The 12,778-nt window shown below is 44.2% G+C and overlaps 1 protein-coding gene across 3 annotated transcripts in view; it reads left to right on the forward strand.

Moving 5' to 3' along the window:
* The window catches only part of ALPK3 (alpha kinase 3), a 311,388-nt gene that overhangs the window by 113,092 nt on the left and 185,518 nt on the right, over window positions 1-12,778 (forward strand). For 2 of the 3 annotated variants that reach the window (XM_075345486.1, XM_075345489.1), the window contains exon 1: window positions 9,117-9,240. The exons of the other annotated variant lie outside the window; for it this stretch is intronic. The gene's annotated coding sequence lies outside the window, so the exon portion shown is untranslated. Of the gene's footprint in view, window positions 1-9,116; window positions 9,241-12,778 lie in introns of those variants that run through there. 3 annotated transcript variants of the gene reach the window in all.

The following is a 12,778-nucleotide window of genomic DNA, read 5'->3' on the forward strand; positions in this document are numbered from 1 at the left end:
AATTAGCAAGTAGCATTTTTCATTGTATATTCCAATATTTTTCCATATGCTTGAGGCATCATACCATTATCTAAGTTTGATGTGCAGCCTTATTCTTATATATTATACTGTATGCAAGCATATATACAGTGTGAAGGTTTGTGTAGGATTTATCATAATGTGTGGAGGGCTATGTGGGGACCATTATAATATTTGGAGTGATCAGTGGCGTAACTAGAGTTCAATGGGCCCGGGTGCAAAATTTGGATCTGCCCCCCGTCTCCTCTCACCTCCTCCCAGTTCGGAGTGCGGGATTATTATGCTGACACTCGGAACTTTCCAAAACCGAAAATTCCTTTTACCTTAAAATCATAATATTTATTGGACATATATGCCACAAACAGAGTACATACATACATAGAATAATAAAATTATATTAAATTATTATTGGAAAGAAAGGCGAGAAGATTTTTCCCTCTCTCACCCTTCCTTACATACGGAGGTCGGCGTTCTAATTAGTCATAACGCCCCCGTTCCTCGTCGACTGGTGTCCTATACTGACCCTCCACTCACTCTCAAAAGGACATACAGTGTGTCTAAATAGCAGTGGGTAAGGTGTAACACCAAAGATAGAGCCCACAAGATTATAAACACACATAAGATGTGCAGAGGAGGAAAATACGTCCGTCACTAATCATCTGTCGTGGACTAGTAGGCATGGGCCAGACTATGTCCTCAAGTCGACACACAATAAAACTAAATTATTGACTTAAGCTGTTTTTTGTCCAGGATTCACCCTACGCGTTTCGCCCCTTAGTTAGCAAATAGGGGCTCATCAGGGGTATAACAGCATGGATCCTTGAAACACACAGCTTCAAACCATTATAGAATCGTACCAGGACCAATAGATAATATGGTACGTCCTCCAAAGAACAATAAAGCACCACTTCATGCACCTGGTAAAATTGTTGCTAAACGTAGAGTCTGAATGAAGTTCAGGCTAAGTTGCCGCAACAGACAAAGTCCATGCATCCAAAAAATTTTTAGTCATGTGGACTATGCAACCCAGGTTTTCAAAAAACAATATAAGCAGAGTCCTAAGATAGCGTTCAAGCCCTCTGAATCGCATCAAGGAAACAGTCCCCAGGTAACGGTATGTACTCCATCTGGGCGTTCATTCAATGTCCTTTTGAGAGTGAGTGGAGGGTCAGTATAGGACACCAGTCGACGAGGAACGGGGGCGTTATGACTAATTAGAACGCCGACCTCCGTATGTAAGGAAGGGTGAGAGAGGGAAAAATCTTCTCGGCTTTCTTTCCAATAATAATTTAATATAATTTTATTATTCTATGTATGTATGTACTCTGTTTGTGGCATATATGTCCAATAAATATTATGATTTTAAGGTAAAAGGAATTTTCGGTTTTTGATGAGTATACTCTACCTTGGTATCTATATTCGGTTTTTTGGTTCACTCGGAACTTTCCCTCAGCACCCTGCCCTCCCATGGTGTTCTATACATATTTTCCTCAGCACCCAGTTTTCCCATGCTCTGATACAGTTAGGTCCAGAAATATTTGGACAGTGACACAATTTTCGCGAGTTGGGCTCTGCATGCCACCACATTGGATTTGAAATGAAATCTCTACAACAGAATTCAAGTGCAGATTGTAACGTTTAATTTGAAGGTTTGAACAAAAATATCTGATAGAAATTGTAGGAATTGTACATATTTCTTTACAAACACTCCACATTTTAGGAGGTCAAAAGTAATTGGACAAATAAACCAAACCCAAACAAAATATTTTTATTTTCAATATTTTGTTGCGAATCCTTTGGAGGCAATCACTGCCTTAAGTCTGGAACCCATGTACATCACCAAACGCTGGGTTTCCTCCTTCTTAATGCTTTGCCAGGCCTTTACAGCCGCAGCCTTCAGGTCTTGCTTGTTTGTGGGTCTTTCCGTCTTAAGTCTGGATTTGAGCAAGTGAAATGCATGCTCAATTGGGTTAAGATCTGGTGATTTTCTTGGCCATTGCAGAATGTTCCACTTTTTTGCACTCATGAACTCCTGGGTAGCTTTGGCTGTATGCTTGGGGTCATTGTCCATCTGTACTATGAAGCGCCGACCGATCAACTTTGCGGCATTTGGCTGAATCTGGGCTGAAAGTATATCCCGGTACACTTCAGAATTCATCCGGCTACTCTTGTCTGCTGTTATGTCATCAATAAACACAAGTGACCCAGTGCCATTGAAAGCCATGCATGCCCATGCCATCACGTTGCCTCCACCATGTTTTACAGAGGATGTGGTGTGCCTTGGATCATGTGCCGTTCCCTTTCTTCTCCAAACTTTTTTCTTCCCATCATTCTGGTACAGGTTGATCTTGGTCTCATCTGTCCATAGAATACTTTTCCAGAACTGAGCTGGCTTCATGAGGTGTTTTTCAGCAAATTTAACTCTGGCCTGTCTATTTTTGGAATTGATGAATGGTTTGCATCTAGATGTGAACCCTTTGTATTTACTTTCATGGAGTCTTCTCTTTACTGTTGACTTAGAGACAGATACACCTACTTCACTGAGAGTGTTCTGGACTTCAGTTGATGTTGTGAACGGGTTCTTCTTCACCAAAGAAAGTATGCGGCGATCATCCACCACTGTTGTCATCCGTGGACGCCCAGGCCTTTTTGAGTTCCCAAGCTCACCAGTCAATTCCTTTTTTCTCAGAATGTACCCGACTGTTGATTTTGCTACTCCAAGCATGTCTGCTATCTCTCTGATGGATTTTTTCTTTTTTTTCAGCCTCAGGATGTTCTGCTTCACCTCAATTGAGAGTTCCTTAGACCGCATGTTGTCTGGTCACAGCAACAGCTTCCAAATGCAAAACCACACACCTGTAATCAACCCCAGACCTTTTAACAACTTCATTGATTACAGGTTAACGAGGGAGACGCCTTCAGAGTTAATTGCAGCCCTTAGAGTCCCTTGTCCAATTACTTTTGGTCCCTTGAAAAAGATGAGGCTATGCATTACAGAGCTATGATTCCTAAACCCTTTCTCCGATTTGGATGTGAAAACTCTTATATTGCAGCTGGGAGTGTGCACTTTCAGCCCATATTATATATATAATTGTATTTCTGAACATGTTTTTGTAAACAGCTAAAATAACAAAACTTGTGTCACTGTCCAAATATTTCTGGACCTAACTGTATTCCTCTTTCCTTCAGTACCCAGCTTTCCCATGCTCTAATATCCCTTTTTCCCTCAGCACCCAGCTTTCCGATGTTTTGCGATGCATCTTTACCTCAGCATCCAGCTTACTGATGCTCTGCTGTACATCTTTACCTCAGCACCCAGCTTGCCCTTGATATCAGAGCATGGGAAAGCTGGGTACTAAAGGAAAGATGTATAGCAGAGCATGGGAAAGCTGCATGCTGAGGGAAAGATGTGTTATAGAACATGGGACAGCTTTGTGTTGAGGGAAAGATGTTTAGTAGAGCATGGGAAAGTGGGCTTCAGGGACAAATGTATAGCAAAGCATGCAGAACCTGTGTCCCGGGGGAAAGAGCCTTATTACCTCAGCATCCAGTTTTCCCATCCCATGCTTGTATCTTTGTCCCCCATCCTCGTATATGTTTCCGTCCTTGTATATGGCCCCATTCATATTTTTTTCTGTAAATATTTGTGCTAAAAATAACAAGATTTATTAATTTTGCATATAAAATGGTAGTTGTTTTTTAACGATGCGTGAGTTTTGCCATTTTTAAGCGGTTTTTTTTGTGCTTTTAGTATTATGTATGCTTTTTAATGTCTGAATTTTATCACTAAAATGTTGCATGTACACAGTCACTTCTTCACACAAATGCAAACATACACACTATATTTGTTATGTATTTATGTTATATACTGTATATGTCTTCTTTTGTAAATACACTGTATATACAATGAAATAAGAAGATTGGATGTCTGACAGCAAACCATGAAGATGAGGAGAACCGTCCACCATCACAGGACAGCAATGGGGCATCATCAGCTACAGGGCAGTGGGGGAGGGGGCAGGATAGTGCAGCTGTGAGGGGCAAATAGGAGGATAGGTGAAGGAGAGATGAGGGGAGTGGGGAGGGGGCAGGATAGTGCATGTGTGAGGGGCAAAAAGGAGGATAGGTGAAGGAGAGAAGATGGGAGTGGGAGACGGGGTAAGAGTGCATCTGTGAGGGGCAAATAGGAGGATACGTGAAGGAGTGAAGAGGGGAGGGGGCAAGAAAAGTGCATCTGTGAGGGGCAAACAGAAGGATAGGTGAAGGAGAGAAGAGGGCAGTGGGGAGGGGACAAGAGAGTGCATCTGTGAGAGGCAGATAGGAGGATAGGTGGAGGAGAGAAGAGGGGAGGGGGCAAGAGAGTGTGTGACACCCTGGACTAGTCAGGTTGTCACAGGGTTCTGCACAATCTTTCTCTCCCCGTGCAGGGCTCAACCCTCCATGTTTCTGGCAACCCAACCTGCAGTACTGCCTCCACCAGCATTCACAAATCCTAGATACACCTTGCACCGCACCCTGTCAGGCACCAGGGGGCTGCTTAAGCTGGAACAGGACCGCCCACCTAGGGGTCAGGCAGGGAGGTGGGAGGTTTCAAGTCAGTTCAGTGGTAGCCCTCGAGCTGTGAGGACCTCAGAGGAAGCTGGGAGTTGTAGCTCCCAGGGGAGAAGCAGACTAGGTCGCAGACAGTGGTCTGGACCTAGAGGAGTCAGACTCCCGGTTGCAGGGGATTGAGGCTAGGTTCCTGGGACGGTCAGCAGCCTGGGCCTAATCACCGGTCCGGGCCCGAAGGCACGACGGGGTACATGGACCCTACACCTGCTGCAAGCACTCCGCCACCGTCACCCTCGTCCTCGGCAGACGCCAAGCTGCCAATCCCAATACCAGCAGCAGAACCTCCAGTCCCCGTTTGTGAATCGCAGATTGCAGAGCCCCTGAACCTACCATCTGACCAGGCCATGACAGCGGTTACCCCAACACCAGCCCGACCAGACTCGGCCGCATCACCGGGCCATACCCCGATATGGAGCACCCGGAATCTGCATCCCCGGCTGTGGAGCAGTCAGTTTCTTTGTTCATCATGGCGGAGGCGGAGCCTAAGGAGCTGCCAGCTCCGCCGCCGCGCAGCATCCCAGCGGCTGCTGGGGCCACAGGAGTCCACCTACGAGAGATAACAGTAAGGCAGGCGAGGCCGGACGCTGATGCCCCTTACTGGGAAAGAGAGCAACAACTGCAGAAATTGCACCTGGAGATGACGACCCGAGACCAGCGACGACGGGAGATTGCTGCCCGCACCCAAAAAAAGAAAGAGAATCTGAGGAAATCCACTTTCCGAGTCAGAGGGCCGCGGTACCAGGGCCATGTGAGGCGCTTCGACCCCGATAAAGGATGGGGGTTTATTATGGAAGCGGACCTTACGGATGGGGTATTTGTGTCCCGACGAGATTTAGAGGAGCATCTCCCGATGGGGCACCCGGGCCGTAACCTGGAACCGGGAGAGGTGGTTTCTTACACCCGGCATTGTGGAGAGCGGGGCTGGTATGCCTCAGATGTGAAAAGGCTTGTCATGATTGATGAGAGGATCATGCCAGCTTCCACCATGGATTACAAGCATTAACGGTAGCGGTACCAGGCTATCTAAAGTTAAAATGTTAATACTGTGTTTTCTTTTATTGTTTTTCTTAGTTTGTTATTTTCCTGAAAAATAATAAGTGAAGTTTTAAAAATGCTGATAATGTTGAATGAAATTGTGATCAACCGGGACAGTCATCTGATTTTCTAAAAAGTTAAACATGGACCATGGCTGTGGGACTAACAGCCGCCAGCACGAACTTGTGCTCTTTGTACATAGTTGTGCCCAGTGCGCCCACCAGAGTCGTCTTTTATGCCTCCAGGACTTCAACCCTGTCACGGAATCAAGAAGGAAGCGGTGGGCTTCAGGTTGTTTGGGTGGCGGGTTGAAGGGAGAGGTACATTGGGAATGGACTGTCGAAGGAAGGTGCTGCAGTGGAGTAGGCTGAGCACCAACTACTGCTACAACCGGTAGCGTTCCCAGGGTTCTTTAATAAAAAAATGATCTCTAAGAGTTTTAAATGTAACGTTTACGTAATGTGCCTCCCATGTGGGGGATGAGGAATTGTTAATAAAAATGTTATTTTACTCTTTTTCTAGTTACCCAAAAATAAACCTCTGGATGTCCTGTAGCTCGGGGACGAACTACGTTTAACCAAGGGGGAATGTGACGCCCTGGACTAGTCAGGTCGTCACAGGGTTCTGCACAATCTTTCTCTCCCAGTGCAGGGTTCAACCCCCCATGGTTCTGGCCACCCAAGCTGCAGTACTGCCTCCACCAGCATTCACAAATCCTAGATGCACCTTGCTCCACACCCTGTCAGGCACACCAGTGGGCTGCTTAAGCTGGAATAGGCCACCCACCTAGGGGTCAGGAAGGGAGGTGGGAGGTGTCAAGTCAGTTCAGTGGTAGCCCTCGAGCTGTGAGGAGCTCAGAGGAAGATGGGAGTTGTAGCTCCCAGGGGAGAAGCAGACTAGGTCGCAGACAGTGGTCTGGACCTAGAGGAGTCAGACCCTAGTCGCAGGGGATTGAGGCTAGGTACCTGGTACCTGTCTTGGACGACGGTCAGCAGCCTGGGCCTAATCACCGGTCCGGGACCGAATGCACGACAGGGTACACGGACCCTAGATCGGGGAGAAGCTTCAAGCAACCCGGCAATTAACCTGCGGAGGATAGGGCCTATAATGGACTGTTCCCACGAAGCTCGGAGATCGAGGGCACTAGCGCAACGAGGGGTATAGGGCTTTCCAAGCAGGGGATGGGACCCGGACGAGCTCCCCCAAGAGGGCAGTGGCACACAGAGACTTTGTTACACTGTTGTCAGCATCTGCTTTATTGCTGAGTGAGTACCTGATTAACCCCTGCAACCAGCGAGCCTGCGCTCCCCCCTGCACCACATATCACCATCCAGAGTCCCGGGGCCTTTCCCTACCCGTGGAGAGTAACGTCATCTTGCTGCCCCACTCCATCACCCCGGGTACTCCCAACGGCAGCGGCGGTACTCCCTATTATCGCACACCATGGGTGGCGTCACGAACTATATATATCTCCCCTGTAAATACCCCATTCTTCATTCGGGTGTGACCCTTAGCCCCCGGGTCCGGAGACCCTTGAGCCACGAATAGCGACATACGGATCCGAGCGGTTCGACCGCTACCGGGGCATTACAAGTGCATCTGTGAGAGACAAATACGAGGATAGGTGAAGGAGAGAAGGGGGGACTAGGGAGGGGGCAAAAAAGTGCAACTGTGAGGGGCAAATAGGAGGATAGAATAGGGCAGTGAGGCTAGAGACATCATTCAGGGAGCTCCAGTACTCACTTCAGCTCGCATTGTGTCTTCTGGAGCCTCCCCTCCTGTTAGTGCCGACTATAGATGGATGACATGCAGGAGGGAGGGATACAATCTCCTCAGAGGTTTCTTGTTTTTCTGCAGCACTCATGACACAGGCCTGAATCTCCACAGCAGGCCCGTGCCGGAGGGGCTTACTGCTGTAAGTCCAGAGCAGTGAGTGCAGGGGCTGGCTTTGCTGAGGAGGAGGCAATGATCAGCTTTTCTCCCTCTTCTGATGGACAGGAGGGGCAGAGCTTACATGGAACATACAGCTTCTGTGCTGTATACTGGAGGAGAGACTGTCAGAGCCAGGGCCCATCAGGATATCCACTGACTTCCAGGTGAGCAGGAGAGCAGTGAAATAGCTCTCTTTAATAGCAACAGACAATCGCCCATCAGATACACAAAGCTGGGTGATCGCTGTGCTGCTATTACGGCTCTCCCTGCCCATAATTCCGCCCACTTCTCAGCACTGCCTTCAGTGGAAAGAGGTGGGCGGGAGTATGGGCGGAGAGAGAAGTGCATATACATTTTTTAAGTAGCCGGGACATGTGTTATCCCCAGAGCTAGCTGCAGTGACCATGTTCTGCCGCAGTTTGCAGCACAAGGTCCAGACTGGGCTCAGTTCTGCAACACGTCAGCTGGATGTGGTCCTTGGTTTCACATCCAGCTGATCCAAGTGCTGAGGCCCAGGACGGGCCCTTTGAAGCCCCAGGCCCAGTCGCAGCGGCGATCCCCTGCGACCGCAATCGTTATGCCCCTGGGAGGGATAGTAGGGGCCATTATACTATATGTAGACCCATTATATTGCATGGAGGGCTGTGTGGGAGTCACAGTTGGGGATTTTACTGTATCAGGGTCACCATTCATTGCTGGGGTAGTTGAAGGGGGATACAGTAGGGTCATCATACTGTGTATGTCGAGGATACTGTGGAGGAATTTACTGTGGGGTAATATACAGTGTTTGTGGGACCATTTATGTTGCCATCATACCTTATGGCTGCAATGAAAGAGGATCTAGGGGACTTCAATAGGAGGAAAATTACTTTGTAATAAGAGCTGTGAAGTTGTGAGGTATACTCTTCTGTGATCCAGCCAAATGGTACTATTTTTTTTTTTTTGGGAGGGGGGCCCAATTAGAAATTCTGGTATGGGGTCCCATGATTTCTATGTACGTCCTGCTGTCAGGTGAACAAGCGCTTGAAGCCCCATTCAGCCAAAGCCATCTAACGTGTATGGCCAGCTTAAGACAGGTACAGAACCTGAACACTGCAGCTCTGTCCATTGCTTGGGCTCATCTCCTGAGTACTGCAGATAAACTCCTACTCAACATATAAAGTCAGTTTATTTGGGTGATTTTGAAGTCAATGGGATCTAAGTGATGATAGTTTGCAGTTGTCTTCTTTTTACACTTTCCAAGAAAAATATACAAACAACAATATTTTGCAAAATCTTTAACATTATACATTATGTCAAGTAAATTTTGATGCCCATTACTCAAACACAGTAAACATAAGTCATGTACCAAAACATGTTACGTATGGCTGTGTCTTCTATGCATTCACCCTCCCCCAGTAATATCCAGTCACTTCCCAAGCTACTGAGACCTCCTGGAAAATGTGACCGTCCCTTTGCTTGAATGTCTATAAATAGAAGGTGGGCAGCACATGTCATGAGTGACAGCTGCTGCTGGGGATTTGGCCAGGGGTAGGAAAGAATCATTTCAGGGTTGCGTTTTAGCAAACGCACAATATTTACCTGCTTCCTCTGGAATTCCTCTGCTCATCTTGTCTGAAGAGCTAATGCTCTAATCTCTGCACGGTAAGTTCTGATCTCTGTTTCTTAAATAACATTGAAACAGTTACATTAGATTTTATTTATTAGTCACTTTGTGCAAATGTTACAAGTGGTCTTCTCCTATCTGTGCTTTTACTAATGGACTAAATATCCTTCTGTATTACGATGTTGAGAAACTTGGAGAAATAAACTTTTTTTAAGGTCTTACAAGATAGTCATTGAATTCGATTAGGCAGCTCTGAGTTAAAGATCATGCGTCTTTTGCTTCTAATATTACTCTGTATGGGATTTTATACAGTTTTGATGTCATATAGACCCGGACTGATGATTATATTCTTATATGTCAGTTTCTTCTCGTGCACTAATTCAGTGTGACGTACTTTCATTGCACTGAGATTACCATGAGATGTACTATGATGTAATTTACAGCCACAGTCAAAATGTCTGATTTATAGAACCAATAGTCGTTTGTAAATGTATATGTTATAGTAAAAAGGTTAATACCTATTTTTAGCCTATTGAATACAGTAGAGCGGTTACTTTTATCCCTGTCCCTTTAAGGACACTCTGTGCTATCTTATTTGAAAGAGATTGTGATAGGACAAGTGGCTGGAGAAGCCATGAAAAACAAATGCTAAATAAATATGTTTCTGCATTTTGAGGTTGCTGGTAAAGTATATTGTAACTTCAATGTACGACGTTTTGTATAATACGTGAAAATACAATCTGGGTTGCTGAATGTTTAAAAGGCTTATCAACTATAGTGCTCATAGGGCAATGTAGAAAAAAAAGTGTATGACATATTGTTTGCAGAAAATAGTGGCTGTTTTGCTTCTTTAGTTGTTTTCATGTTGTAGAATCTTGTAAAAGCCTGTATCAATATACCAGAAATGTAATTTGTGTCAGAAAATATCAGCTTCATCAGAACTCATCTAGAAGTATTACAATTATGACAGCTTGAACCCCAACATAACATGACCTACATTTTCTTGTTACATGGGTAATAAAATGTTAATTGAATTTGCTATTGTGTTTGGTTCTCAATTGTTCATAGACATATAATTTACATACTTGCATAACTGTATCAATATTTCCCATATTATCAATCTTCTAATTATAGCCTTGAACCATGTTCATACTTTGCTGCTTTTTTTTTTCCTCCTGTAGGCAAAACCTGCTATTTTGGCAGTAAAAAGCTGCTTACATAAAGCAGCATTATTGCTTCTTTTTGGTGCCTTTTTTTGCTCTGTTTTTTTTTTTTATGGTGCAGATTATATGTGTACTTTTTCTACAGATTATGTTTAATAAAGTTAATGTTATTCATGAAAAACACAGCAACAACACATGGTTGCATTTTTGTTGCGTTTTTGCAGTTCCTCATTGCTTTCTATGTTGAAAAAATGCTGCAGAAACGCTGAATGAATTCACACTCTGCAGCTTTTCAATAACGTCAGGCGGGAAAAAAAACAATCGTGTGCATGAGATTTCTGAAATGTCATCGTTTTTGCTGGTACTATAAAAATCAGCTTTCAATTTGCATAAAAAATACAGCAAACAAAAGCTGCAAAAACTCAACATGTGAACATATCCTTTATAATGTTGCAGATCTTAGGCAGCTCTCACACCAGCGGTATTTTGCCGCAAAGCCGGATCCGACACAAATGCATTTCAGTTCAATTAATTTCCAATGGAATTGCAGCAAGAAGCGGGCACAACAGTTGTGTATGACGCACCTGACCGCATCTTGCCGCGATTCTATTGGAAATAAATGGAACTGAAACGCATTTGTGCCGGATCCGGCTTTGCGGCAAAATACCGCTGATGTGAGCGCTGCCTTACTAAGGCTTTTATATTCTTATATATTTATTATATCTGATTTGCTTGAGAGATACAGCAGTATGTACTGCCCAGTATCTGTGCTATTTATTGTACATAAGGTCAATAATAAAATATAAATATAAAAGTATGAAAAACATATACAAATTTTATAAAAGCTTTGTGAATGTGTAAGCATCACACGATTGTAGAACAGTTCCTGAAATCTAACACTGATTACATGTGATGCATTCCAGAAGTCAGTAAAGTCAGACATCAGCTGATATGTGTTCGTGTGCTCTTATCTCCAAATGTTTTCTATACACGCACAATGGGTTACTGAAGTGAGGGGGCAATGAACACTCCACGTGCCTAAAAAGGAAAAATTCCAGCGTTTTTACCTATGACAGGTTATCTAGTCACATGGAAGAAGAATTTGTAGTTATGAAACTTATGTTAAAGCAACATAAACATAACATATTAGAGCATTACATTTAGAATGTTGGATTTTATTAACGTTAGAGTTGGTGATGGGCGAGCAGTACAATGCTCAGTGCTCGGTACTGGACATGATTGAACCCTTTGATGCTTGAGTGATCTTGACTCGAGTCGAGGACATTATCACTTGAACGGACTCGACTTGAGTAACAAGTATAATGGAAGTCAATGATTGGGCAGTTGCGCTCTCCACCCACATACAGCCATAAAAAGAACACTTCTGGGGGAGGGCAGTATTTTTTTTTTTTTTTGAAGGGGGGGGCACACTATATCCAAAACCCTTGCTTTTACTTCCAGTGAGTGCCATTCAGAGACTGCAAGTGGCTCTCACTGAGGTGCTGGCACACATCATCCAGTGAAGTGAGTCTGTGCTTTTTGGTCAATTTGCCACAAACGACACATTCGAGCACCTGCAATACTCGGCCGAGCACCACAAGTACCCAAGCGCCATGATGCTCAACTGGGTATCAAGCAGTTGCAAGCACGATCATCCATCATTACCATCGAGTACCTAAGAAGTATCATTGTAACTGTCTTTTTATCAGTAGAATGTAGTATTACCAACGTTGTGGAAGCCCCTTTCCTGGGAGAATTAATTTGGGGTGAGATACAAGGGATCTCCAGATCTGCTAATGTTGGTCCAATTAATAGCGATGCATCGGAGACAAGAACACAAGAACACACAGCCAGTGTCAGTGTACCAGGCTTTGTCTGGTTCTTAGATGCCCAAACACCAGATTATTACTACCACTAAAGAAAGGGGCATGGCTTAATACATTACCTTTAAAAGGGTGTAAATAAGTTGAGAATAACAAAATCATAAATTATATTTCTGCTGCATTCCTTACAGCTAGTTCTATATAGTTTTCTATACCTTCAATAACAAAGACATTTGAAATTTAAAATGCTTAAAAATCCTTCAAATCCAAAAAGGTGGCACTGTTCTCCAAATATATTATAACAGAAGAAGTTTTATTTGGCTAATGAAAGATATTACAATATGTTGCGGCTAAAAATCTTAAAAAAGATAGCCTTCTTCAGGTAAAATAACATGACATTTGCTCCCTCAGAGCTCGACTTTAAATAAAACATTATTGGAATCTAATTAACAAAAAGAGAAACACTTGAGTAACGCCACCTTTTTCCTCACCTTGTTTCATATAACTCCCACGGTCCATGCTTGGAGGTTCTCTATTATTGATGTTTTTTTGGGGGGCGGGGGTTGTTTTTTTTTCTTTCTTTTCTTTCC

This window comes from Anomaloglossus baeobatrachus, chromosome 4 (assembly GCF_048569485.1).
Source record: "Anomaloglossus baeobatrachus isolate aAnoBae1 chromosome 4, aAnoBae1.hap1, whole genome shotgun sequence".
In the NCBI taxonomy this organism is placed as follows: domain Eukaryota; kingdom Metazoa; phylum Chordata; class Amphibia; order Anura; family Aromobatidae; genus Anomaloglossus; species Anomaloglossus baeobatrachus.